General features: G+C 41.7%; 1 protein-coding gene across 10 annotated transcripts in view; it reads right to left on the bottom strand.

Annotated features, from left to right (window-relative positions):
• LOC101920564 (kinesin light chain 1) overlaps positions 1 to 12677 on the bottom strand; it is a 71988-nt gene that overhangs the window by 38976 nt on the left and 20335 nt on the right. For 2 of the 10 annotated variants that reach the window (XM_055797102.1, XM_055797112.1), the window contains exon 1: positions 8378 to 8800. The exons of 7 other annotated variants lie outside the window; for them this stretch is intronic. The gene's annotated coding sequence lies outside the window, so the exon portion shown is untranslated. Of the gene's footprint in view, positions 1 to 8377; positions 8801 to 12677 lie in introns of those variants that run through there. One more of the 10 variants, XM_055797118.1, reaches the window with a different exon arrangement.

Here is a 12677-nt window from a genome sequence, read left to right as displayed (position 1 = left end):
TCTACATTTATTTCCTCGTGGAAATGGCACTTAGCTCTTCATGGATTTGCCAACTTGAGTAGCCATGCCTTCAGTGAATCTTGAGTCTCGGTAAGACATTTTTAACAGACTAATTCTAGCTGTTGAGAGTCTCTCAGACTGGAATAGGAAGGTACAGTAACATCAAAGTTGTTTTCAAAGATACTTGTCTTGCAATTTTAAGCTGTCAATAATGTAGACAAAACATTTTTTGAGCTTGACTCTAGTGCTTTCATTTTGTATTGTTATTTTTGGACAAGAACTGCTTTATTGACTAATCAAAGTAAACATCCATTTAAGTTATCTATTTATCTTAACTCTAAATAGCACTTAGGCAAAAGCACAGGAATGTTCCCATCAAATCAGACTTCTAGAATACATTAAAAACACCATCAGCTCCCACTTACTAACATCAGACCTATAATCTTAACCAAATCTACTTTTCATGGCCTATCTATAACCATTTAAAAAAATGCATGCAGGAAGGGCAGAGAAGGCCACATCTTGCTTGCCTCATATTATTGGATCTATGTGGGAAGCTTTGCTGACTACTGCGAGTACAGATTATGTTGCTCTTACATGCTTGAGGACATTGAAGAGAAGGGTTATTTGAACCAAAACAAGAAAACTAGCAATTTCTTCTGCAGACATAAAAGGAACATCCATTAGCACTGCTTCAGCACACACTAGCCTTAGGTTTAACAAGTCCTTAAATCTGATTCTGAAACTACCTAACAGTTTACATTAAAATGCACAAACTGTACGCAGTCTCCCTTCAAGTCTTGGGGAAAATAGCCTCCCCCTGCTTATTCTTCCATTAAAAAGTGAAACAGAATGACTACAGAAAAAGAGAGTTGCACAATTAAATTGTTCAGGCACTGTCCTTAATATTGACAAGGAATTAATTCTACCCCATTAAATATTACATCAAAATCGATACTTTCAATGGCAATTATCAGACTAACAGTTTTTTACACCTTACAAATTTCATTTCACAGAAAGCATACCAAATGATGCAATCATCTAGAAAAATAACCTTGTATCAGTCACTGTTTCTTACTTACTACAGCAGAGAGCCGATTTTTCTCTAACGTTGGAAATAATTTCCTTGTTAAGTTCCCTATAATCTGTAGGGCTTACTCAGATGCTCTGAACTCTACTAGGCCAGGAGGTACAAAGCAGTACAGCAGGTACTATCCCAGCATTTGACAAAGGCATCTTAATGTTCTGTGCACTCACACCTGAGGATCAAACAATAGTTTTAGCCCTCTCTCCATGAACTTCCACATTCATGATTTATCTTAGTTACTGCTGGGGCACTGGGTGGGTGCTTGTTTGGGACTCCTGAAATACTGGCTGTGGTAACACTAGTATGACAGTTCTCACCGTCCTGCTGTGGTACATCACTCTTCTGGAGGACTGACACAGAACGAGAGCACACATTAACTGTAAAACAGACACATCAGTAGTAAAAAGTTATGTTTTTAATATTACTTTTTAAACCACCTCACTTGGATAAATCTGTTTTGAAAGCATCCCCCTACTGAGGCTGGTAGAGCATAACATGACATGCACAACCATGCCATCAAAAGCAACATACCACACACTTGCAACTATTGCTCTGTGTGCAGCCAGACTACTGGCCAACAGAAAAAAAGGGAAAGAAGGCTGGGGGGGAGGGGAGAAAGAAAGAGGTAAAAAAAAAAAAAAAAAAAAAAAGAGTCAGCAAGTATATTTTCAGACCATTTGTTAACAGAACAACTGGGTGGGGGATCAAGATTCAATGGCCACACAAACTCACAAACTACAAGCAGGCACTGTAATTCAAATGCCACTGACTAGCTGTCAAAAAATACACTGTGCATCTTTGCTCTCTATTTGCATTCTGCATGAACTCCAAACCTAGAAATTTTTACAAAGTTCATATATTCTATCAGTAATATTTTAAGTGTGCTCTAAAATCAACATGCAGCATATTTTAGCTTTAAAGTACTGTGAGAAACAAATGGATACTAGCTGTATGAGAAAGACTTAATAGCGGAGTAACTGAATCATTTATCTGCCTTTATCTCTTTTCTGAACTAGGGAAAAGAGATGCAATTAAGTAACAGCAAATTACTGGGACACAAAGTCACCCTGTGGTGCCTCTTGTCTTTCCAAAAAGTATAGGATGGATAACAAGTCCTTGAAAAGTGAGGACATCTGGCTAAGACACCTATCAGTACCATACCAAAACATTAGCAGTCATCTCTGCACAGTTTCTTAAGCCCTCAGGAATGCCCACCAAGCACCAGCACTCTGTTCAGAACCCTACAGAGTGGTTTTACAACATCCTCTCTGTTAACATCCATTCTGCCTTACAGCAGGCATAGTGGTCATTTCTCAAAATGAGCATTACCTTCCCAAAGACTCATTCATTCATACCTCTACTAAGACCCCTAGGTTACTATCGTGTGTGCTAGCATACTGCCAAAGATCATCATGACTCCTGCACCCCTCTGTATTTCAATACAGTAATATTCATTGTACTGAATGCAAGCGGGTTACATCCAGGGAAATGGTGAATATAAACAATTGTGCATTCTTACATCTTCCACACACTACTGCCTTCTATGTACAGAGGAATTTAAAGACAGACACGGCCACTGACTCACCTAGTCTGGCTTCCTCTAAACCAAGACCACGAGCATTCACTCACCAAGGCTATGTATAGTTAGAAATAATAACCTGGTAACGCACCTCCAGCCATACACTTCATTCACATCCTCCACCACTCCAGCACAAGCACTCCTGTCCATAATAAATCATACCAAAGATACGCTCCTTTTACTGGATTGTTTTTCAGTCAGAGGTGAGGGGACAGAAAAGGAAAAGGTCCAGGACACAAACACAGCCAAAATACACCTATTTCCCCTGGCTGTCATGCAGAGAGCTGTGCTGACAGAATGAGGACACGGAACAAGCAGCAGGAGTGTGAAACTACATAAACCAGCACTGAGGCTGAAGAAAAGTTCAATTATAGCCTTAGAGATTGATCATCTATTCTGTCAGCAGAAATGTCAGCAGAAACATTTTAGGAGGTTGTTGTCCTCCTCCTATCTCAAATCTGCAACCTCCCCTATATCCTCACTGATTACCATCCCACTAGCTGCACTGATCCGATTAACTGCAGCCACCCTCTACACTGAGGCAGGGGTGGGGGTAGAAATCCCACTTTTTTTAATCAACCCTTCTCCCTCTAAACTCCCCCTCAGTATGGGGGGGTTGGGGGGTGGGAGTGGTGGGGGGAAGAGGCAGGGAGGAACATCCAGTTTAAGTATGTGAATAAATGAAATGTTAAAGGTGAGGGTGTAGTAAAATCCACTCCTGGCAAAGACAAGAGGGATGAAGGTGTACCAGCAGTCTCTGAAATGGAAGCTGCTCAAACTGGAAGAGAAAGATACGGCTGTGACTTTCCTACACTATTCAACATGACATTGTTTCATAAAGGAACACCCATAAAAGCACTCAGTCTTAAACACAATATTTTATTTGGGGGGCGGGGAAGCAAAAAAAAAAACCAAAAAAAGCAGAACTTCCCCCCAACACAAAACCTCCCCTGCTAGTCTGTAATCTGTAAAACATGCTTTGCAAATCATTCAACTACCATCAGCTGGAAGGAGCAAACTCAAGATATATTGCAGGAATGCAGTTACTGCAACCTCTTAAAAAGTTTGTGGAACAGCACACACACACAACTAATAGCACATTGCAAGTAATCTTAATTTTGTGTTAACGTTTAACTACTTGTGCCATCTCCTGACAAAGCACAATATTAGAACACTATAAAATATTAGTAGTAACACGCTGCCAAAAGGGGTAGCAGCACAGAATTTAAGAAAGTTTATGAATATAACATCAATGTTTGTATGAATTGCAAATTACTAAGAATTAAGATATAGCATTATCTGATAATTCCCAAAAAAGTGCTGTCCTTTAAAAAGACTGATTTTTATATACAATTTTTTTTAAGTAGTACCAAAAATTTCAACTTTATGCCAGACATTTCTTGACCTTCCGAATGTTAATTAGCACAACATCAACTTTGTAAATGGTTTGCTGGTGTACATAACATAGTAAGACGACTGTAATTAGCCACCTCCTCAACCCTACTGGTATGTAAGGAAGCCAGTACTACCGACTAGACTGGTTACATCCCTTGCTCTATCCACTTTAAAATTTAATAGTCAGCTACAGTTCTAACATAATCCCAGAAAAACACAATCTTAATACGATGAATGGGGTTTATGGCAGATATTTACAAAAGAACCAAAATAGGAAACTGCTCACTTTTAAACTTACCTGCAAGATATTTTGCTGCTTTTACCTGCAAGCAAGACTAAGATACTGAGAAACCATGTAAAAAATACTACATCTAAGTATGCAAAAATTTGGAATAGAAGATGATATGATTCCATGCTTCCTAATTTTAAGCAAGAAAGCTAACCAACAATAATTATTTGCCAAAACAAATTCAATTTAATTCTACGTACATGTCAGAACACAGCTCCTAGAGTAAAGATTGTTTCTGATTGCACTAAAAAGACCTAAGTAGCAGAGTCCATGGGAGATAAGCTGGATTCAAAGAAACAAGCAGTGATTAAATCAACACACAGATACTATTACTGGCATCTGTTTTCTTTGCTGACTGAATCTGAAGAAACTGCCAACCATCAGAGATTAATTTTCTTTATACATTGTAAGAAATTAGCATATCCAGTGTTAACTCTGCGTTAGTGTTCACCCTCTGAGATAACTCCTTTGTTCACATTCCCAAATATATTATTGGTACTGGAAGTATACATCCTCAGTCCTCATGCCTGCCTATTCACTATGGCCTGTCCTTAAATATATTAATTATCTAGCACAAAACCCACCATGTATAGTGTCATCTTATGTCTGACACCTGCAAAGCACCTCACACAAAACCCTATGGAAGTAATTCCTCCATCACTGAAAGCATCTGTAATTCTGGCTCTGACCCTCTAACAAAGTGCCCAATTTAAATCCATAAGATGAAGGCAAAAAAAGCATCTCAGCAAATCTAAGCCAGCATTAAGTGCACCTTTTTCTGGTCAGGCATTTATTGATTAAGTAGTTTTTCAAAGGAACCACACTTATTTCTACAGCCTGCTTTCAAAAGGGAAAACATTTCACTAAAGAAATTACTGGGAAAGCCTTAATACCTCAAAAATGCCCAAAGCCAACTGTGACTCAGGATGTAACTATTATAATCAGTTCTAGTTTGAAGTCAAAAAATTTTTTTTTTGAATGCACAATCTGTCTTTGACTGGTACTTGATTACCACAAAGTATTAGACATTCCATGTGTCATGCTTTTGTTTTAAGGAAAATTGAGAGTTAATACTAACGTGTTTTTCTAAACTTTGGTCAAGGTCAATGCTATGGTCTTATAAAACAATTTAAAAATACTTTGGAAACACAAAGTATTATACAGGCTGAATTAAGAGAAAAGCCTGTGACTAGCCACTTTATTGCAATGATGATGGAACTGGTCCATTTCTACTATACTTGTACCATACTGAACACCACCCTGGACAGACTACAAGAAATGTTTATTTAAATAGACTTAGCATGCTCGTCCCCATCACTATCTGCTACTATGCACTTCAACATTAAATACAGAAGTGTATTTTGCTTATTTATGAATTGACTTTAATTTCCTTGTACTCGTCCGTCCCCCGCTCCTCCTATAAAAACATTACTTTAACAAGTATTTGTACACTGAATTAAGTTTCAAAATAATCATGACCTATGCATCTGAGGAGATGCTATTAATCCCAGAATAAATCCAATTACACATCTGCCAGGAAAACCAGAGGAAGAGGTGAAAGAGCAACTATATAAGCCCATGTCTCAAGAGAAACAGAAGCTGCATTAAATGGACTCAGAACTGACTATGAGGCTGTAATATTTCCCTGAACTCCTGATGGAGACATATGTAGATACGTGTGTATAGAGAAGTAGATACACATACTTAGCTATACAGAGAGAGATATATACTGTATAAAAGCACACATGTGAGGGTTTTCTGACATCATCATAGCAAGCTCTTCATAAACAGAGGAAACAGCAATTGTTCATATAGACCTTAAGCATCTATACAGCATTATTTTGATTCTTGTATGTCAAAACCATTCAGAATATTGTATTCTGGACTCCTGCAAATTTAATTAACAACTGTGTATGCAATTTCTCTTCTGTCAAACACAGACCTTTTCAAAAATCAATTTCCATTAATAAGGCACTGTTAGCATATCATAGTAATTTGACAAACAGTAAATGAGGCTATTTCACGAGACGTTTGGAGGGTAATTTTATTCTCTTTCTTTATTATATATGATAGCATGTTTTCTTTTATTAGAAAGCAAAGGGAACCAAAGCTTTAATTGCTGTTAGAATTTCTGATTACAGGAATTAATCAGTTCCATCATCATCCTTCAGAAACATAAGGTTGCCAAACTTTAACTGCAACATGATGCAGAAGTGATACTGCATTGTTGTGCAAGTTTCAGGAACCGACAATTTAAATTCCCTGCATTTAACCTTGGTTCTAGAAAGTCCTTATCTAAACGGAACCGCTAGAGTACTCCATATCTATTGGAATTTCACAAAAAGGTCCTCTTAATGTGTTTACAAAAATAATTGTGCAAGACCTTACAAAATACAAGGTCTTCTGCTCAGAATCACCAGATGGATCAGCTTTCTCTCTGCTGCCATAAAATGCTGAATGTGTTACTTTCAATTGTATCTATAATCCTAGGGTTATAATATCCTCTATCGTGTTTTGCTGAAGCTTCAGAATTCATAATCAATTAAAGCTATTTTCCAAAAGACTTTGAAATCAATTGTGCATTCAAAAAATCTGAGATTTTCAGTTTTGTTACGAGGGGTGGGGGGTTTGCTTGGGTTGGGGTTTTTTGGGCTTCTTTTAATTGAAATGCTAAACCATCTAAATCTCGAATGTTCCTTTTTAGCTTCCAAAGCACACCCTTCGGGCATAAGTTTCCTTTTTAAAAGTGATGTACAAACACAAAAGTGGAAGTGAATGAGACAATTACTTCCCAGAGTAATTGTTACTAAACCTTCTGCCAATTACAAGAATGCAAGAATTAAATTTTAAAAGTCTTCATTTCATCTATTTTAATCTGTAACTGTGAAAGTATTTTATATCACAAATGACATTTGCTCACCATTTTTGCTGTCCAAAGCAAATGGTAAAAACAAACTTTCACTTTTTTCTAGCCCTTTTTATTTTCTGGTTCTGTATTATGATTCCATGATTCACGTTTAAATCACATACACTAATGAAAATCACTAACAGGAACAAAACAAAAAAAGAAAGAGCACCATCATCGATTTAGCAGCCTTCAAAAAGGCAGGCAATAGCACTAGATGATGCTATTTTGGTCATCAAAATATGCTTCAATATGCCTAGAACACAGAATTCAGTAAGACGTCAAGAAGTTCCTGCTTGTGATTATAGATAACTGCTATGCAGATCTACAAATCGGGCACCTTGTTACCTAAAAATACTAGGAACATAAAACCAGAATGAGTAAGATCTTGAAGTGCCTTTCCAGTTAATCTCTGCCCTAAAGATACAGTTGTCAATTAACTCAGTCATGCATTTGTGTCATTTTACTAGAATAATGCGTCCCTAATCAATGCTTTTCTTCTAAGTCTGGAGATCTGGCCAAGGCCCAAGTCTACAAATCGCCTCCAACTACAGCACGGTAGGTGACCTGCAATATATAAATCCGGTCACTATTTACAAAACCCAAGGAAGCGCGGTCCTCGCCTCATCTTTCACCATTTCCGAATCAGCCCCGGAGTAAGCCCCCTAAGCCAAGCAGTGAAGCCAAAACAAAGCGCGGCTGGCCCCGGGGCGACGAGCCGGCCGGGCAGGAGGGGCGAGGCGGCGCCTCCCGCACCCCGGCTCGGCCCAGGGTCCCTCCCAGGGCGGCGCCCGGCCCCAGCCGCAGCACCGAGGGAGCCAGGGCAGCAAAAGGGGACAAAGCCAGGCCGATCCCCGGCGCCTCCGGGGGGTTCCTTCTTCCCGCAGCCGCGGTGACTGTGACAGAGCTTGACACAAAACACCGAAAAACCACCTCCCCCCCAAAAAAGCCACCAACCCCCACCCCTCGGCGCTGGCTGTCAGCGACGCTGCGGAAGGACCGGCCGGCCCGCGCAGCCTTTTGTTGTTTGCGTAGCCGCAGATAAAAACACAAAAAATTTACCACCCCCCAAGCTGCCCCCCGGCAGGGCCGCCCCGGGCGCGGGCAGCTCCCCTGGCTCACCGCTCGGTGCTGCAGGCTCGGGCGATGTGCGCAGCGCTCGCTGAGGCGGCGGGGGCCGCGCAGCCCGGGCGGGGGGGCGGGGGGGAGGCGACCGGAGGAGGATGTCAGCGATGGGCGGGCGGAAGGGAGGAAGGAAAAGGGTTTTTTTTGGGGGGGAGAGAGGACTGAAGAGAGGGAAGGAAGGAGGGAGGGAGGGAAGGAAGGGAGGGAAGGAAGGAAGGGAGGGAAGGAAGGAAGGGAGGGAAGGAAGGAGGGAGCGGGTCAGCACCACGGCGCCCTCAGTGCCTCCCCCGAGGCGCTGACAGGCCCGGCCCGGCCCGGCCCGGCAGCCACGGTGGTCAGCGCACGGCCTGGCCCCGGAGGAGCGGGCGCTGACAGCTGCAGCTAGCCACCGCCACCGCCCCGGCTGCGGCTGCCGCTGCCACCGCCCCTGCGCCCGCCCCGCCTTCCCCTCCCGCCACCCCGCCCGCCATGGCGGCTCCCCCTTCTCCTCCCACAAGCCCCCGCGCGCCCTTCTTTCCCAGCGCCCCCATGACGCCACCCCGCCCCCGCGGAGGGGATCGGGCCGCGCGAGCAGGGGGCAGCGCCAGTGGAATGGCCGCCGGTGGCGCGGGGCCCGCCCGGGAGGGAGCGGAGGGATGCTGATGAAGGCTGCTAGGGGCTCAGGTGCCAGGCCCCACGCCGCCATCCCCGGGGCGGGCGGGGGCCGCGCCGACCTTGCTGAGGCCTGGCCTGCCTGAAGCGTGTGTCTTGGGGCGGGGGGAGCAACACCCGGCGTTGCCCGCAGGCGCCCTCGGGGACGCTGGGGTGGTTTTGCTGTGGAGGGGGCACGGCCGCAGGTGCTTTTCCCGTTGGTTGCTCTCAGTGTCCCGGGAAGAAGGTGATGGTTTTGCTTCGGCAGAGCAGGCGGAGGGCAGAGGTGACGCTCCCGCCTCTGTAAGCACCCGCAGCGCCGTGGGGGCAGGGAGAACCGAGGCTGGAGGGGGAATTCTGTGGTGGAGGCTGGGTCCCTCGCCAGGGCTAACTGTACCGCTAATATATTTTAACGCCCTTGTCTTAGTTCCACATTGAACTAAGTGAAAGATCCCTACTCTTCCACAGGTTTACACATAACATGGAAGACCTGCATAAGAACGCAGTGACTTGTCACAGCAGCTATTTCTCTGCGGCTTTCAATTTCATTCCCACTCTTTACCAGAAGAGAAGGAATGGTCATGGTATTTTCTTCATGTTGCTTTCATGTTCCGCTAGGTAGAATTTAAGCCCAGAAATGAAAGACTTGAAGGAATTGGAAGTCTGAGATGGAAAAAAAAAAAAGTCAAATACAGCCAAGCAATGAAATGTACATTGAAAATCATCAGGGAACAGTGACAGCTTAACTTCATGTAAGAGTTACTACTGTCTAGGTAGAATATTTTAATGGTGTGTTATCATCCGAGCTCCAAATAGGATAGAATGGTACAGGTGGAAGGGACCAACGATGATCATCCAGTCCAGCTGCCTGTGCAACTCCTGCAGTATAAACGGGGTATGAGTCAGAAGCTAATGGAAACATATGGCGGTACAGTGTACATCAAAATGTGCAGCCTCACCTAAACAGTAATACCTAAAGTACACAAGGAAAGCAGAGCGTACATCTACCCTCACATACAACAACATTGAGCAAGTCTGCAAAATGTCAGATGTGAGAATGAGTCGGGTGAGAAAGCAAGACTCCTAAGAAGCAGGAAGGTGGAAAAAGAGTCAAAGCTAATGCTGTTGTCAAAGAGGCAGAAGAACAAGAGTCGTCACAGAAGTCCGCAAGAAACAAAACAAAGTTAGGGGAGCATGGATTGCCAGGAGACTGAAAATACAGAGTCACTGCGGGATTTGAAAACATGAGGGAAAAGAAGCATACTTTCTGAATACCACTCACTATATCTTACACAGGTCAAACAGTCCAACAAAAAACAGTTGTGGTACTAGTAGTATTTCAGAGCAGCAGCTTCTTGTGTTCTTCATTTAAAACATTTCTCTGGCAATTTTGTATTAATTGTTTACCAAAATACTTTAGTTTTGACAGGCAATACAGGCTAACTATGTATAATGTGAAAAATGTGTTTGCACAGTAATATGGAAGGGGAAAAAAGAAGATTGAAGGGCATTCCTTTATACAGACTGCATTTTAAAAGTAAGAGTCATGTCAGTTGGTCCACAGGTTCAGAGTATTTTCACAAATATGCAAGAGATTTAATTAAAAATAGAACATGCCCTAATTACATAATTATGCAAGAGAACTGATTCAAAGGAACCATTCCTGTCTTTTGAATAAACAATATTCATTGCTTTCTTCCTATCACACATTTGCTTTAAAAGATTTCCTGCAATTAGCTGCTTACCCGAGGGAATCTGAGCATTTCCGAACAAAGCAACTACTCCAGCTATGACCCTGATTCATAATACACTGGCTAATCAAGTATATGCATGCTGGCAATTTCCCACATAAGCAGCACACACTATAAGCTCCCTCCCGCAGAAAGGTTGATTAGCTCAATGGAACTGAAGTGCAGTATTACTCCCCTCTGTTTATGGCACACAGCAGAAGATACACACAGGAGAGAAGTGGTGAGTGTGCTTCTGCCTGACCTGAAATACGATTAAGAGTTCCTCTGCATTGGAATCTTGTTTTTCCTGTCTCATCTACATAAGAATTACCCAAGTTCATCTAGCAGCAAAAACTATTTATTGCCCACATTTCCATTTTCTTTTAAGGAACCAGTTATGCTATATGTCCTGCTTTTAGGATGAAATATCTAGACATACTGTCTCCAGAGTATTTGTCTGCCACCAACAAGGTCACCCTGGCTTTCTGCAGATGTCTGAGTGGATATTAAAACAGAACCTGAAAACATATGATTTATAATGCTGGATTCTTTATTCTCAATATAGCCATTTCCCTCCTCTCCCAGAAAGAGAGGGAGATTTGTAATTCACAGTAGGAGAGAAAAAAGCAAACAGTTCAGCTAATGCAGCACAAAACTCTTAGGTTTTTGAGGTGCAACAGTGTGAGAAATACATGCAGCAAACCAAGATTTTGTTTAACTGACATCCACAAACTGAGCAAGCCTCTATAAAGAAATGCAGGTTCACTTAGTTTAAGAAGTGTGGGTCAATTACTTTACCATTGTTATTAACAAAAATATATCCTGGCTTAGAGAATCTCTCCTCCAAAAGAAACAAAAGTTTTAAAAATCTAATCCTAAAGTCTACAAACTCTATGACTTAGTTTTATAAATATGGGCTACATTAAAGCACTACATTGGAATAATTTCAGCTTCTGCTAAAGTGCTGTTTAAAAGCATCCTAGCAATAATAAATATTGAAAGGCCAGATTCAGCAACCTGTCTGGCTTTTCATCATAATCACTTGACAGTTGCATATGCTTTTAGTTTGTATTTCTTACAAGAGTGTCCTTTACAGAAAAGAGGAAACATAAAAATCAGTGCTCAGGAGTCAAAAGTGTCACGTATGCAGTCCCAGCCACAATTTTAGCCTAACTCCGTTGTGTGTATGCACAATTACTGCATGCACAACTACCTTTTTATCAGGGCGTTCAGGCACTTTGGAGTAAAAGGACTGTATTTTGCTTGCCTTAACTCATTGTTATAGTCAAGATGCCTGAACATGCTGTCAGGAACCCACTGTTGGGAATGTCATTAAGGTTCTAAGTAAAATAAACACTGGCCATCATCCTGCTTCCCACGTCAATAAGCTTTATTTACATGCAAGTGAATTCTCCTTTTTCATAGTCACAAGGATTTCTAGAAAACTGTAATAAATGAAAGCCAGTGTGCTTTTCCCTGCCTTTTTCTACCCACAGAGGAGTAACAAAGAAATAAAGCATGCAGTGTTAATTCAGCTCTTTACAGGCCATTTCATTAGTTAATTTCTGTTACTTTTTTTAAACAGAGCAGGATGCTTGCACTGGACATTAACATTTTGCTAACCAGAATTCTTTTCGTCTCCCAGCTATTACAGCGCTATGCTACTGTTAAATCCAAAAGATATTAACTGAAAGATTTAAGAAGCCCATTCAATTAGCTTTATAACAGTTGTATTATGAAAAACAGACTTAAACACCTCAGGTAATACAGTTAAAGTAACCACTTGAAAGCTAGAACTATTAGAGAATTTGCATGTCAATATTAACGTGAAAGAAAAATATTAGACGATTTCAGCAACACAGCTATATTTATATGTCCCAATTTGCACTGTCATCTTCAAAGTAATAAGTGATCAAGGAGCTAAGAATTGCACCCTT

The sequence above is a fragment of the Falco peregrinus genome, chromosome 1, assembly GCF_023634155.1.
Source record: "Falco peregrinus isolate bFalPer1 chromosome 1, bFalPer1.pri, whole genome shotgun sequence".
Classification (NCBI taxonomy): Eukaryota; Metazoa; Chordata; class Aves; order Falconiformes; family Falconidae; genus Falco; species Falco peregrinus.
This window is presented reverse-complemented; position numbering and strand designations above follow the sequence as displayed.